The sequence below is a fragment of the Amblyomma maculatum genome, chromosome 3 (assembly GCF_055883805.1).
Source record: "Amblyomma maculatum isolate TAMU_Amacu chromosome 3, ASM5588380v1, whole genome shotgun sequence".
Taxonomy (NCBI): domain Eukaryota; kingdom Metazoa; phylum Arthropoda; class Arachnida; order Ixodida; family Ixodidae; genus Amblyomma; species Amblyomma maculatum.
Window position 1 is genome coordinate 220,513,624 of NC_139346.1, and position 13,842 is coordinate 220,527,465.

At 43.9% G+C, this 13,842-nt stretch overlaps 1 long non-coding RNA gene across 1 annotated transcript in view; it reads left to right on the plus strand.

Moving 5' to 3' along the window:
* The window catches only part of LOC146197751 (uncharacterized), a 57,274-nt gene extending 44,247 nt beyond the window's left edge, over positions 1-13,027 (plus strand). Inside the window, exon 4 of the long non-coding RNA XR_014705678.1 lies at positions 12,683-13,027. This is a non-coding gene — a long non-coding RNA (uncharacterized LOC146197751). The remainder of the gene's footprint in view (positions 1-12,682) is intronic.
* The last annotated feature ends 815 nt before the right edge of the window (positions 13,028-13,842 follow it).

Consider the following 13,842-nt stretch of genomic DNA (forward strand, 5'->3'; position numbering starts at 1 on the left):
TGCCACAATCACGAAGGAAACCTAAGCGTACCGCTTGCTGGGAGAACCTGGGGAGAATGATGAGAAAAGGAGATATTGGCTGCGAGAGAGTAATGTAACTGAAATTCGTTTTTTTTTTTTTTTTTTTTTTTTTTTTTTTTATGGGGCCATTGGCGTACAGACGCCAAGAAGCTAAAATAAGGCGACTGCCCGTGAGCGGAGGAAACGGTATAAACTTCTGACTCGAGGATTCGCGTGCTGGTTGGGGCACACTACTCAGTACGTGCTCCGCGCTGTAAAATCTGGCGCGTACTGGTATATGCTGTGCCACGGCCGGTCTCGAGGGAGAGAGCGCGCGCTCTTTCTTACGGCCTTCTCAATCGCTGCGTGAACAATGGGAACTTTTCTCCTTGAGTCACGCTCTCCACCGCCGCAAGGGGCGCGACCTGCTCACTGTTCGCTCCGCATCTGCTTCGGTGGCGGCGGGTGGCTTTTCCCTGGTTTCGCGCTGTCGCCCGCGGGTTTCGTGGTGAGTACAGCCCCTAAATGAAAGATTACAGAAGGTAGATGCTGCAGCGGCATCTTGTCAGCGTGCTACGCACGTGAATGTAGTCTTTATATTAAAAAACAATGTCGCTGAGCAAACGCTCGACAAGCATATGACATGTATTGCGGCATGGTATCTACTTTTGTTCATTTTAATCTTAATTTTTTTCCCAAGCCTGTACAAGAAGATGAATAAAAAAAGTGAATGAGCAGTGATCACATCGAAGCTTCTTCAAGGCAAACATAACAGCAACAATGGCAAAACCGCCTTTCAGCTCGAGATGAGAAACCATCGAGGTAACACCGAATATGAAAATAATTTTATAAAAATGTAATGCAAGTTGCACAATGCTTACATGACATAAAGTATTAGTATAACGTCAGAGTAAACGCTTTTAAGTTTTGTTTTCAATTTTGCTATAATTTATAGACCAGCAAATGTTTTATGTTTGCAAATAAACGTTGGTTTAATGAAATGTTTACATGATATCATGATTATTTCATGAAAAAACAGGAAATCTATTTCAAGCACTAATTCCTAGCAATATTTTCTTTCTTTTTCTAGTATGTTTTTGAACTATAGTTCCTTGTAACTATCTGTGCAGTAATGCCTGCCTTAGAGAGCTCTCGCTGCCCCATTATTTTGGTAGAATGCTTTGCTTATTACACATTTGCCACTGTTACTCAAGGGACACTCCTCAATAATGAATATAAAAGCTTTCTCTGTGCTATTTATTCAGAGATGACTATAGTCGTTGTATGTCGCGCTGTATTGCGCGCCTAGGCACCTAGTGTCGACACCGACGAAATCATTTCAGCTCTGCCGCAATCAGTAACCGAGGAACTGAAAGAAGTGATATGGTATCTCCTGTCATCCCATTACCCATTGTCACTTATTCTGGTTTAGCTTACGTCGCTGGATACATTGTGAATTTAATCAGTGACATCGGGTGTGACGCTTGTGCTATCCTTCTTGAAACCAGCGAAAGAAGCAGCCCCTTGTACACTAATCTGCGAGGACAAGATTCTAGCGGACTGCATTATCCAAAACCAGAGTTTGTAGCCCTCTCGGGCAAGGTTGTGTCTCTTTTTGAAAAAGCTGTCGTACACCTACCACACACAAAAGTCCTTGAAGTCCTTCAAATCTTGATCCAGCCAGCACTTGAGAACTCACCTTTGCTGAGTTGCCCGGAAGGCATTGACAATAGCCATGCTATATATAGGTCCGCTTCTTTAAAATGTGAGAAATTTCTCAGAATCCTTCTTGTCAATTATGCTAAGAAGGTGACAGACAGGAACGAAAGGCCAGCTCATTATGTGCACAAACGTCCAGAAAGATTTTGAGACTAATTTTCTAGCCGCATGTGCCGTTTTAATGAATGAGTGCAATGTGTTAATTTTGAAGGACATTTTTTTTTATTGCTTGCTGCTCTTTTCAATTATGCATATCTGTTTATGCCCATTTCCTTGATTAAATGTTGTTGTTTTTTTTATCACTGTATTAAACTGACTACGACTGTCTACGTGTGAGTCAGTCGCGAGACTACGTATACATCTGCTGTCTTTCAACCCACTGATTTGTTTTAAACGAAGCTAGAACAGCCCACTTCACTAGACAACTGCATTTTAACTGTATGCGTAAATTTTTTGTTCCTTACTCTGAATCTGAGACGTACTATGAATTTTCATCAGTGCCTCTTTTGCTCTAAACCAAAACGGCAGCGGTTGACAGAATATCCACCGAACAGTTTGCCATGCACTAGCGTCAGGTCGCGCTATACCTGCTTACAGCTTTCAAAGGCACACTGCATAAAATGGTACATATAGTTTTGTGAAAAATTTAGGGGCAAAAAGTGTTGATGTAAGTGCACCCGAAACTTCATTCGACCATGCGCGACAGCACTGACGAAGGCGCGCGCGCTCTCGCGCGCACGCGCATTATTGACTATTTTATTGCTCATACACGATCAATCAGACGCTGATTACGGCTTCTTCCTATAAGCCATAAGGGGTGAAATATCAGGACCTGCCGGTTGCAACCGATGCGGGCGGAGCGAAGAGCGAGCGCGCGTTTCCCTTGCGCGTGAACGGCTGCAGCGGAGGAGCAGCAGTGGGGCGGTGGCGACCCCACCGAGGCGCGGCGGGCGGTAGAAACAGACCCCATTGGAGAGGCCGTAAGAGAAGAGAGAAACGCGCTCTCCCTCGAGACCGGCCGTGGCTGTGCGTAGATCGAGTGGCATACGTCCAGAAAAGCAACAAAGCCGTGCAGCCGTAGCATCGTATTCCAGCCGCATTTCAACGGAGGCGAAATGAAAAAAAAATGTTCGTGGATCTGTGAACCGGATTTCTAATGCGGTGTCTATTCGGAACCACAAAGCCAAAATATCTTCAAAACTTCCAATTACAGATTTCAGTAAGCATATTTATCTGTAAATTAGTTCTTAAGGTGCTGAAAAAGTCGAAGTGGCGGAGTGTACAGGCCCGTGATACTGTGTACGCTGAGAATGGAACTTCGTTCTATTGAGCTGCGCCAAATATTTCTTTCACCGACTGCTCAAGCTACTCAAGAGTCTCTTGTCCCAGACGATAGACTATTTCATCATTAGTAGCAACAGCAAAAAATTCTAACTCTTAACGACCTCCTTTACGAAAGCTTTGCTGTTGAGTGCCAGCATTAGCCGCCGGCTTTCCCCAAGCTTGAGGTACGGAGGTACAAAATGCATGCCAGTTGTTGTTAAGAGCTTTATTTTTCCAACGATGTAGGAGAACCCCTACTCCCCGTCCCCGGCACGCACAGTTTTCGTTGATGACGCACGCTACAACCGCACAGTTGCAATCGCCACGACATCCGTAGCGGGTACCGCACCATGTCTCCTGTAACCTCCGTGGCACTGTCGAAAGGTGCACCACGAACAAAAGTGTTCGTCATGGTATTAAAGCGGGAAACGCATGTGATCGAAAAAGTGAGCGAAGCGACAAGGCGGCGCGGCGAAAGCGATCATGGTTCGCTCCGTCGCCTACTGGGGAAGACGCATGCACGCGACAGCGCGAACCGAGCGAAACGACGACAACGCTCTGTGTAGGTTGTGTGGCTGGCATAGTGGCTTAGTACACCGCAAAACTATTGCCAAATCCAACAACAGTCATAACGATTGCAAGAATTGACGTTATTTTGCGACAACATGGCAAAGTAAAATGTATTTACAGCAAACCGTATCGAATGTGTGTGAACTTGCACTGTAATCGGCACGAATAGTCACGTGACCCCTTGTTTCTACTGTTTCGGTTGCGATTAGACGTTCTTTGAATCCTTGGCTATCCACCATTGTTCGTACAAAGCGAAATGTTTACGCGGTAATGCACAATCACAATGCAACACGACAAAATAAAGAAAGCATGCGAAATGAGCGGCAGTGACGTACGGTTACTTCCGGGCGAACGAGCGAAATTTTCTATTTCGGCAGATCCGAGCGACGAGCCAAGCGACACATGCATTTCTGTTCGCGCGAAGGCTTCGCGCGACGCGTGCCGCCGTCGCGTTCGCGTTCGCGTGAGTTTTCGCGTGCATGCGATTCAGCCTTAAACTGTAAAGCGAAACCGCGAGGAAATTATTATGCGTCATGGTATCAAACTGTAAAGCAAAACCGCGAGGAAATTATTATGCTGCTGTAATCAAACAGCAAGATCAAAAAAAGAAGAAACGGCGATCAATCTCGCCTCAGGTTCTCTCTGCACTTTCAATGTTTGGGTATGAGGTGTGAACGCAATAGGTAAATGAAAAGCTACATTTACAAAATTTTTCATTCATTTAATTATTTCTTAATTCATCATTACATATCCGACTGATGCCCTGAGAGAATAACTTTGGTTAAAAAAAAGTTCCGTCTACTCGCGCGAAATTCAAAGCTGTGCGCGCGATTGTTCCGTAGCGAGCGGCGCGCACTTCGCGGTGACGTCGACACCGTTCACGTTTTAAACATGACCATTCTCGAACAGGCGGTATCCTTTCGTCAGTATTGGTTTTCGGAAGTAGCTCTGAAGACAATCGATTGCCTTAAAACCGCAGAAAATGAGAGCCGAGATGCTTCCAGCCGTACAACACGAACGCAACCCGACCGCGCCGGCCTACTCAGATTACTCGGCGCCGCCGTTGGCGGCGCTGAACGCTGCGCTCCACTAGCGCCGCCTGGCCACTGCAGGTTGCCTATACATTGAACGTACACGGCGTGCAGCGTACGAACCCCCACGCCGTACCGATGGAGTTCAAGGCGCACAAGAGAAGCGTTGCTGCCAGCCAGGGAAAATGACATCTATTTGCTGTTTTCTCTGAAAAAAATTAAGCACGGAACGCATCGAGAATTACAAAGCTTCGGATGCTTACAACTATACTTTGAGTCGAGTAAGCTGACGGTGATTTTTCTCGCTCATAAATAGCGCGTGCAAACCGCGTACGAAGTAGTCCGCTTGAAGCATTATTGCGTTATCGGATGATTCTTCACACCGAGCGGCAAATGAGCGTTTTTGGTAAGCACGAAGCACCTCGCTAGCGTCGAGCGGCTATATGGTTAAGATGATTTAGGTCAAAATGGCAACAGTAGCCTAGAAACCGCACGGGTTTGCGTATCATTTCGTTGTTCGTTGAAATCACAACACTGCGCGTCTGTTATATATGCTCTGTTCGTGGGCGGCTGTCGTCGTTAATGGTATCACGGTATAGTCGCGCTTATAGCTTGCATTACAATTACGAGCTGCAGTGGCCAATGTGTTTCCGTAGGTTCCGGTAAAAACGTCCTAGGAAAAAAGGGTCCCGGAAAGAATGGTCCCGGATAAAACGTCCCCAAACAGATGCAATCAAACGTACTGCAATGTCGAGCTTTCGTTTTGCTTATCAGCGATGAATTGCGCTCATTGTAATCAACTTTTACTGTTTTTATTTTACATCTGTGTTTATGGTTTTAGCTTGAACATTATTTATATCTTGAACTCCGCCGTTTTCTTTTTTTTTTTTTTTCTTTTCACGTTCTGGTAGTTCTTTTACTAAAGGCCTAGACTGAGTTTCCTCGTGTCTAGCCGCAGTAATGTATACTACAGTACTTCTTTCTACCCGTCCGCTTGAAATTTGCAAACCATTGTACTGATGCCGTGCGTTCGCAAAAAACAAAGAACGTTATGGCGCCGAAATTTGTGCGGTCGAGAACAAGCACGTCTCTAGAATGTGTAATATTAGCCGGACGATTAGACCTATATTAAATAGTGATATTTTCGAGCTTGGAAATTGGGAACTAGGCATTGCATAATACTCGCTGGATGTTATATGGTAGTGATGGTCTTTTTTTTTTTTTTTTCGCAATGCTTTCTCGACAATTGCCTTCTCCAGTAACCTGTAAACGCGAAAATCACCTAGAGGACCCAGTGCCCAAACAATGGTTACATCTATTCTAAAAAAAATAGGCATCCAATAAGATGTTCAATTTTTCGCGAAGTGAGTTCCGGGCAGATATTGCAGTCAATTTCTTTGGTGACGTTTTTTTCCTAGGGGCCGCTTGCTGAGGGGACCTTTCTAGACTTTTTTTCCAGGGCCGTACATTCCAAGGACCTTTTTTCGGGGCTGTAACTTCTAGGGACCTCTTTCCTGGGGCCGTTTTTACCTTCACCCGTGGTTCCGTAGTTAGGGCGGCCCAGTTCGGTCTCGGCCACTGGGGCCGCGTTAACGTATACGATAAACCCCACAACTCGCATTCACAAGCAGCCGCTGTACATACAAATAAAAGCGCTCGGCATACATAAAAAAATGCAGCTCCAATCCATATCGGTAGCTGTCAACGTGAAGTGGGATTCTTCATCAAGAAATAGATCAAAATAATTTGAAATGAACGCGGCGAATGTTAGCCATGCAACATATGTGTCACGGATCGAGGAGTGCAACACAGATCTCTCGCGTAGCAGCTCATTGCGTATACATACAATTACCAAAGTGAATAAACGGGCTTAAGGGTCAGTTTACATAGGTAAACATCTATGCATGCTCCAGCAAAGAAACAGGCCTACGCATTACATATATATATGACTGCCCCTTCTACATATGTTACCTATGTAAACTGTACGCGCACCAAGATCCCATCACGCGTCGTAAAAAGGCCAAACTATAGTTATTCGCGACCTTTTATCCCGTAGACCGCTCTGGCGTAAAGGTAAATAAGCTCCAGCCTTGACGAAGTGTTTGCCGCATATTCGAAGAGCAGGCGTCGGTATCCAGCCTTGGCGCTTCACCGCGGCGGCCCAGAACTGTTTACGGCGACCATTGCCGGCAAGGAACCTGTGCAAGCTTACTAAACTTCCTCTTGTGATAGCGACGCGATTAGTCGGCATGGTGCATTTCCCGGCAGCAGCAAGCTATCGCCCGGTAGGCAAAGCGGCTGAAGCGTTGTTTTGCCTACCACGCGAAAGTCACGGCCGACGACAGCGCCACCGCATTTTCGTGACGTAGCCGGAGGTCTAGAGACCACTAAGGCACATTCATACGGCTTGGTTAAAGCGGGGCTTTATATGTGGGCTGAGGAAGAAGAAAAAGAGAAGATCGCTCGGTCACCCGCAGTATAATGATTTCGCTCAATATTAGGTTCAGCAGAGTTGAACCTCTGTAATATTTATTTACTTTAATTCTTAGCTGGCTTGCTACTGACCACTTTTTAAGCTCTGCAAGGAACGATTGTGTTTCATTTTCAAGTGCATTATAATGAGGAGCGATAAAAGATGCTGGCTTCATCCGCATAGAAAACATATTGTGGCTCAACAGAAATTCTTGCAAGATCATTATTACAAATGTTAAACAGAAGCGGACCTATAATACTGCCCTGGGGAACACCTCAATTGGTTGGGCTTATTTCAGATTGATAGAATTCAATTTTAACAAACTGCTCTCTATGCATGTCAAGGTATGACTGAATAAGTTGCAGGAAATGTTCATGAATGCTATAAATTTCTAGTATTTGTAATAATGTATCGTGATGAATGCAGTCAAAAGCTTTAGAGTTGGAGTTGGAGTTTATTTCTTTCGACAAGAAAGGGGAAGCCAAGGCTAAAGACGACAAGCCTGACGCCTTAGCTCCCAAACCAGACAACACCAGACAACAGCACACACCTCTAGTGTATGTAAAATATAAAAAAAAGCATTATGCAACACTTACATACCATGTATAAAAGGTATCAATACATGTAGTATTCATTAGATATTCAAATCAACAGATCACGCACTCAATACCATACATTTCATAGCAAAAAATATTTACACAAAAAAGATTGCATATGAGAAAACTACAGTGACTACCATCCATGAAACTATAGGGGGTATTCAAATGAAAATTCCACATTTGGTGTGGTGTTGTTGATAAGGGATGGCACCTGAAAAGTTAATTTCTGTTTTCCATAGTTGGTTCGAGTAATAGGTACCAGTTTTTCTCGTGTTCGCAGATCATACGTTACTGTACATCTATCAGGTAGAGTAGTATACAGCCTATTATGGTGAATGTACTGCAGAAGACGAAAGTAGTAAATCTGATTAACGGCTAAAATGGCATATTTTTTAAACAAGGGTTCTGTACGCAAGTCGCGCGGTATACCGTAGTAACCTTCAATAGCTCGAAAGGCTTTTTTTTGGAGAAGAAGCAACTTATTAATATTTGTAGAAGTTGTGGTTCCCCATATGAGAATACAGTATGCCAGTTTGGAATAAAAAAGAGCATAATAAATTGAAATCTTTAACCAAACGAGTACCAAATTAGAAATTCTGTAAAGGCACCCTACAATTCTGCTCAAGTATTTTACTAAATTTAAAATGTGCGTATTCCATGAAAGGTTGTCATTGAACCAAACGCCTAGAAACTTGTGATCCGTAACTGGCTTTATAACGTTGCTGTTATATTTAATTACTATAATACAGTGAAGAGTTGTGTTGATTGGCCTAAATATGATGTAGGTATATAGTGTTATTAAGATTCAAACTGAGTTTATTTTCCGTCAACCAAATCTCTAAATTTTTTTAATATTCATTGACCGTAATTTCTAATTTAGACAAGGCACAGTCGGTAAAAACAATATTGGTATCATCCGCGTACATGATCAAATCAGGTGAGTTAGGAATATTTGTGGTATCATTAATATACACTATAAATAACAGTGGTCCCAAAATTGATCCTTGGGGAACACCTTGCCGTATAACCATGTTAATAGAGCAGCAGTTATTAACTCGTACAAACTGTAGTCTGTTCCACAGATAACTTCTTAATAAATCTAGTGGCACACGACGGACTGCATAATCAGTCAATTTACTTAATAAAATATGTACACAATTAAAGGCTCTTCGAAAATCCAGGAATAAACCAAGGGTATATTTCCGACATTCAATGTTGTCAATTACGTTTTCTTTTATGGTTAACAATGCTTGTTCAGCGCACCTTCGCTTCACAAACCCATACAGAAAGCTGGTTATAATCCTGTATTTGTGAAAGAACATTTCGAGCCTAGTATTGATTACTCCCTCGAACACTTTGGACAATACAGGCAATATGGAAATTGGACGATAATTAAAAATTTCATTCTTATTTCCACCTTTATGTACCGGGAATACTCTAGCTATCTTTAACTGATTAGGGAGCGTTCCAGTTTGAAGCATTAGGTTAATGATATACGTCAGGACATCACATATAAACATCGATACGTGTTTTAGTGGCGATGCTTTGATATCTACATATATGTTAAGCATACACATTCTTTTACCGAACGGAGATAAAATAAATTCTTTCTGGCCATGTAAGGCCAATTCTGCAGATTTGTTCTTCCTAAAACCCAATTGTACAGGTGAGATTAAATTGTGTTGGTCGAAAGAACCTGAGATGTATATGTGAAGTCGTTTTTATAATCTTTTTGAAAATATTGGGAGTGCAGAGATAGGACGGTGGTTATCCATGTCATTGAACTCACTCTTTTTAAACAGAACAGTTACTTTGGCAATTTGCGTTCGCCTCGAAAATGAGGCGCTCTATAAACAGAGGTTGAAATTGAAAGTTAAATAATACAGAGAATATCAAGAACATACTTAATGGGGCAATGTGATTGTGTCTTCCCGCAGCTTGATGATGTGCAGTGCCGAATCTTCGCTGTGGAATTATCACCCTCTCATTAAGAAAGTTTGACAGAGGCCGGCTCTCTACTACACGGTGTAAGAATAATATACTAAGGTGTTGACACTCTCCTCCCGCCGCGCGCAAAAGCGCGGCCCGCTCGCGGTCAGAAAATGTTCGGGGGCGTGGCCAGGCGTGGCCATGGCAACCGGTCGCTAACTTAGAGGGCGCTGCGAAACGCGGGCCCACGCTAGCCCGGCGTGGCGTGGCGGCGCGGCGCTTCGCACGTGGTTTTGCATATTTCAGTGTGCGGCTGCACTTCCGTGCTGTTTTAAACGTGTTCTTTTGTTTTGCTTAAACACCGTCTGTTTGCCTACCGTCAGCAGAGTAGCCCACAACGGTGAGTATTGCGCAAAGTGATGCGCAATGGGAAGAAAGTGCTTCGTGCCGAACTGTAATAGAGGGTTTACAAAAGTACGTCTGGCAACCGTGAGCGGCACCCTGATCCCGCGCTGGCCGCCATATTTTGTTCGCTCCATCCGTTCGCTTCGTGTCCGTCCGTCAGCGCTCGCCGTTCTGTTTGCGCTTTTCACGTTTTAACCTAGTGTGCTGTGCTTGGACCTCTGTTCGGTCCCTGGCGGTTTCTGTTAGAGACGCCTAGAAGCGTATTTTGATAGCCGAGACGTTGCGGGGCCCACCGGCTGCGCTACCGAGCGCAGTTACAAATTGCTCTACGAGTCGTGCATGCCCCCCCCCCCCCTCGGCAATCCGCAGCGTCATCCCTATCCAGGTACAGTATCCAGAATTGTGTAATGTGGATTTTTTTTTGTCTGTGCGCCTTTGCTGTTTACTTAAATGCTTATGAGAGATCATCGCGAGTTTGCTTGGTTTGCGCAATCACCGTCGCTCATCCCACTGGAAGATACTTGGTTGATGAAATGAGCGAGGATGCATTTTATTTTATGATAAAAGGATCGTGCGTAATTTCACGTAAGTTGGACTGGCGCTTAGCACTTTCCTTCCCATGCAGTCGACGCAGTAGTTTGCATGAGTCTCAGAAATAATCGGGGGCTGCGTAAAAAAAAAAGTGCCATGGTAATTTGTGCTTCCAGTGATTGAATATTGATTGGTGTGCGATAGGCGATGACGAGGTAATAAAATCTTTGTAATTAATTGATCAATTGATGAAATAAAGAAACGAAAAAAAGGAAAAATGGGAAAGTAAAAGTTTAAAGGTGTCAGAATGAAAAACCAGTGCTTGGTGATGCTAAGGAAGAAAATTTAGAATGTGTAATTGATTAATTGAAATAATTGAAGAATGTGTTCAAAAGTGTCAAATTGCTCAGAATGGAAAGCCGATTGTTTCTTGACGCATGCGTATTGGTGTATAAAAATATAAAACGTCAAATAAAATAAAAATAAATAAAGAAATGATAGAAATATAATATAGCATACATAACATAGAAATATAATATACATAACAACATATAACATACTACACTCTTGTGTAGTATGTTACTTTTGATGAATTCATATTTCACTGCATTGTATTATTTTCGCCCCTCCTGCTAGGGCCCAGTTAGGGCCTGCAGTATTTGGTAAATAAAATAGATAAATAAATAAAAGAGCTAAAATATAACACGCGAAGAAAAAATATCGTGTGTGTGTGTGTGTATGAGAGAGAGACACCATCGCGTTATACCTTTAACGGCGGAGCTTAAGTGACCCCCTAATTTTTCTATAACGATATGATATATTATAAATCTGATTTTATGAACACAGCCAGTTGCACAAAGCAAAAACACTTCGCAGTAATGTGAGTTGACTTTTCAAATTTCTTTTCGTTTCAGCCGAGTTCTTCCTCCCCCGAGTTCCTCGAAGCTTCCAATGTCAGCGCTTTCATATGAGATTACGGCTTCAAATGTTTACTTTCTGACAGAGAGAATAAACAAGAAATCGACATATTTAAAAATTCCAGTGAATTTCAGGTAGCTGTGAATTAACGAACTATCGGGTGACTCGAAAAAAACACAAAAGTGAAGCGCACGCTTCGTTATTTTATCGGCCGCGCTGGCAGGTATAAAACCTGAGCTGCGCGCTCTGGACATGGACCGGTCGAAACAGGCTGTACGTGAGCATGTTACAACACGCTAGTGGGATGTCATCTTTTCCTGCTTTTCTAGACGCCGCGGGTTTAACAGCTGCTTGCTTTTGCAGCGTGAAACACGCACCTCGGGCGCACTAGACAACCGTATTGCTCTCTGCACCAAGCACTACCATTTCGTACGACTGTGAAAAGTAGTTTCGGTAGTCATGCCCGCGTGTCTTAAATCAAATACACAATGGTAAATGTAACCTACGTACAAAATGTTTCAAAGAACGTATTTGCATTCGTTACACATGCATTGCTCCTTCTCCCGTGTCCTCCATCGCAGCATAAGTTTATCCTTCAAGTTCACAAGGCTCTATAGCGCGCAAAACAATTAACCTTGCTGTTTTAGGTGATAGCACATTCTGTGAGCTAGCTCCCAGTCAGAGGGACGTGCAGTAATGCTTTACATGATGCAAGTGACCCTTGTAAAGCCGATTAGGACTGCGAACGAACGGTCGCATACACGTATACCTTGATTCCGTGCGCGTCTATGACGGTGCGCTGGCTGCAGAAGGGCACGGAACAATATGCTGGCATCATTCCGAATAGAGCTTGGAGCTAACAGCGACTGCTGTGATGTTAAAAAATGAAACAATCGCTTGTGAGCATTCCAATGCACCTTGCGGTGCATGCACGGGTTCTACGAAGGCGCACGTTGACAGCGTACTCGATGGGACTGAGCAAAACATGGCCGCCGCGCACAGTTTTTGTTTCTTTCACTAGATGGCGCTAACTTTTGTAAAGCCTCTATTCGGGCTACCGGACTTGTGCGGAGCTTGTGGCGTTGTTCAAAGCTCCGTCCGACAATGTTCATTTGGAGAAGTGGCGCCGTGCAATTCCTAGGGCAGACCGGACGTTAATGCCCACCGACCACGTCTGTGCTAAGCATTTTGCAGGGGACGCGATATCCCGGGCATATTACGCGGAGCTCGATGGAAGAGTGCTGCTCGACGCGGAAAAGAGGCCTGTGCTTTCCAAAGATGGTGGGCCTACTTTATTTCCGAACTGTCCCAAATGCCTCACGCGGCCAGAGAGACGAAGCCACCTCGGAAGAGGGAACCTCAGGCACCCAAAAGACGTCGGCCGAATGTCGACGACAACGGTGCGATGCAGCCTCTCCAAGCTTCCTTACTATGCCTGCAGAACTTGAAACTGCCTTGGTCTGACTCTGCCACTCTGATGCCATGTCTGGCTTCTACAAATACATCATCTAGTGATGCTCGACCAAGTGAAATGCAGGTAAGCTACTCGCTTTATGTGCGCTCGTTTTTTTTTTTGTTGTAGCTGCAAACATTTTATACACAATTTTGTCTCATGCAGATTGACAGCACGATTCAGGGCTCCACTGCAGACGGCACCGTCGCTGCTACTTCGTCTGATTATTACGGTTCTATGAATCCAGAGGAGTACCTGAAAGAAGGGAACATGAATTTGCTGCACCACATTACACTTTCCTTCGCTCAGGAGAGAGAAGAATGCCAGGTAAACTAGCTTTGGCTCTGCGTTTCCGGTTGACTCAGTGTTGTTTTTATTGGCATCCTGTCATATCTCACTATATGAATTACCTGCATCATTGTGAAATGAGCTCTGTCAGCGATCTGCATTATCGGTGTGGCAAGTGAAATGTTTTTTCCAGTGCAGTTGTCAGGGCTATGTAGCTCGGATTGTTGCCGCAAATTGCTTGCTTATCCCGATATTCTAGCTTTGTTTAATATATCATCATTAGATTTAATCTTCCTGCGCACTTTTGTCGTCTAGATTGGCTGCCCAGCAGGCGACGACATAGCAACCAGTTTTTTTTATTTATTTTATTTTATTTATTGCATACTGCCAGCCTGAATGTCAGGCCTTAGGCAGGAGTGGGGGGTACAGAAGAATACAATTCACGAGAATACATTCAGTCTTGCGAATGACGACAACGAAAAAAAAGGCATATCACTTGTACAGAGCAAAAAGCACGAAAAAAGTGAAGTGTAAACACCATGATATGACAATGTGAAACACCGCGATCTATCATGCAATGCACTCAGAAAAGAAGACAACGCC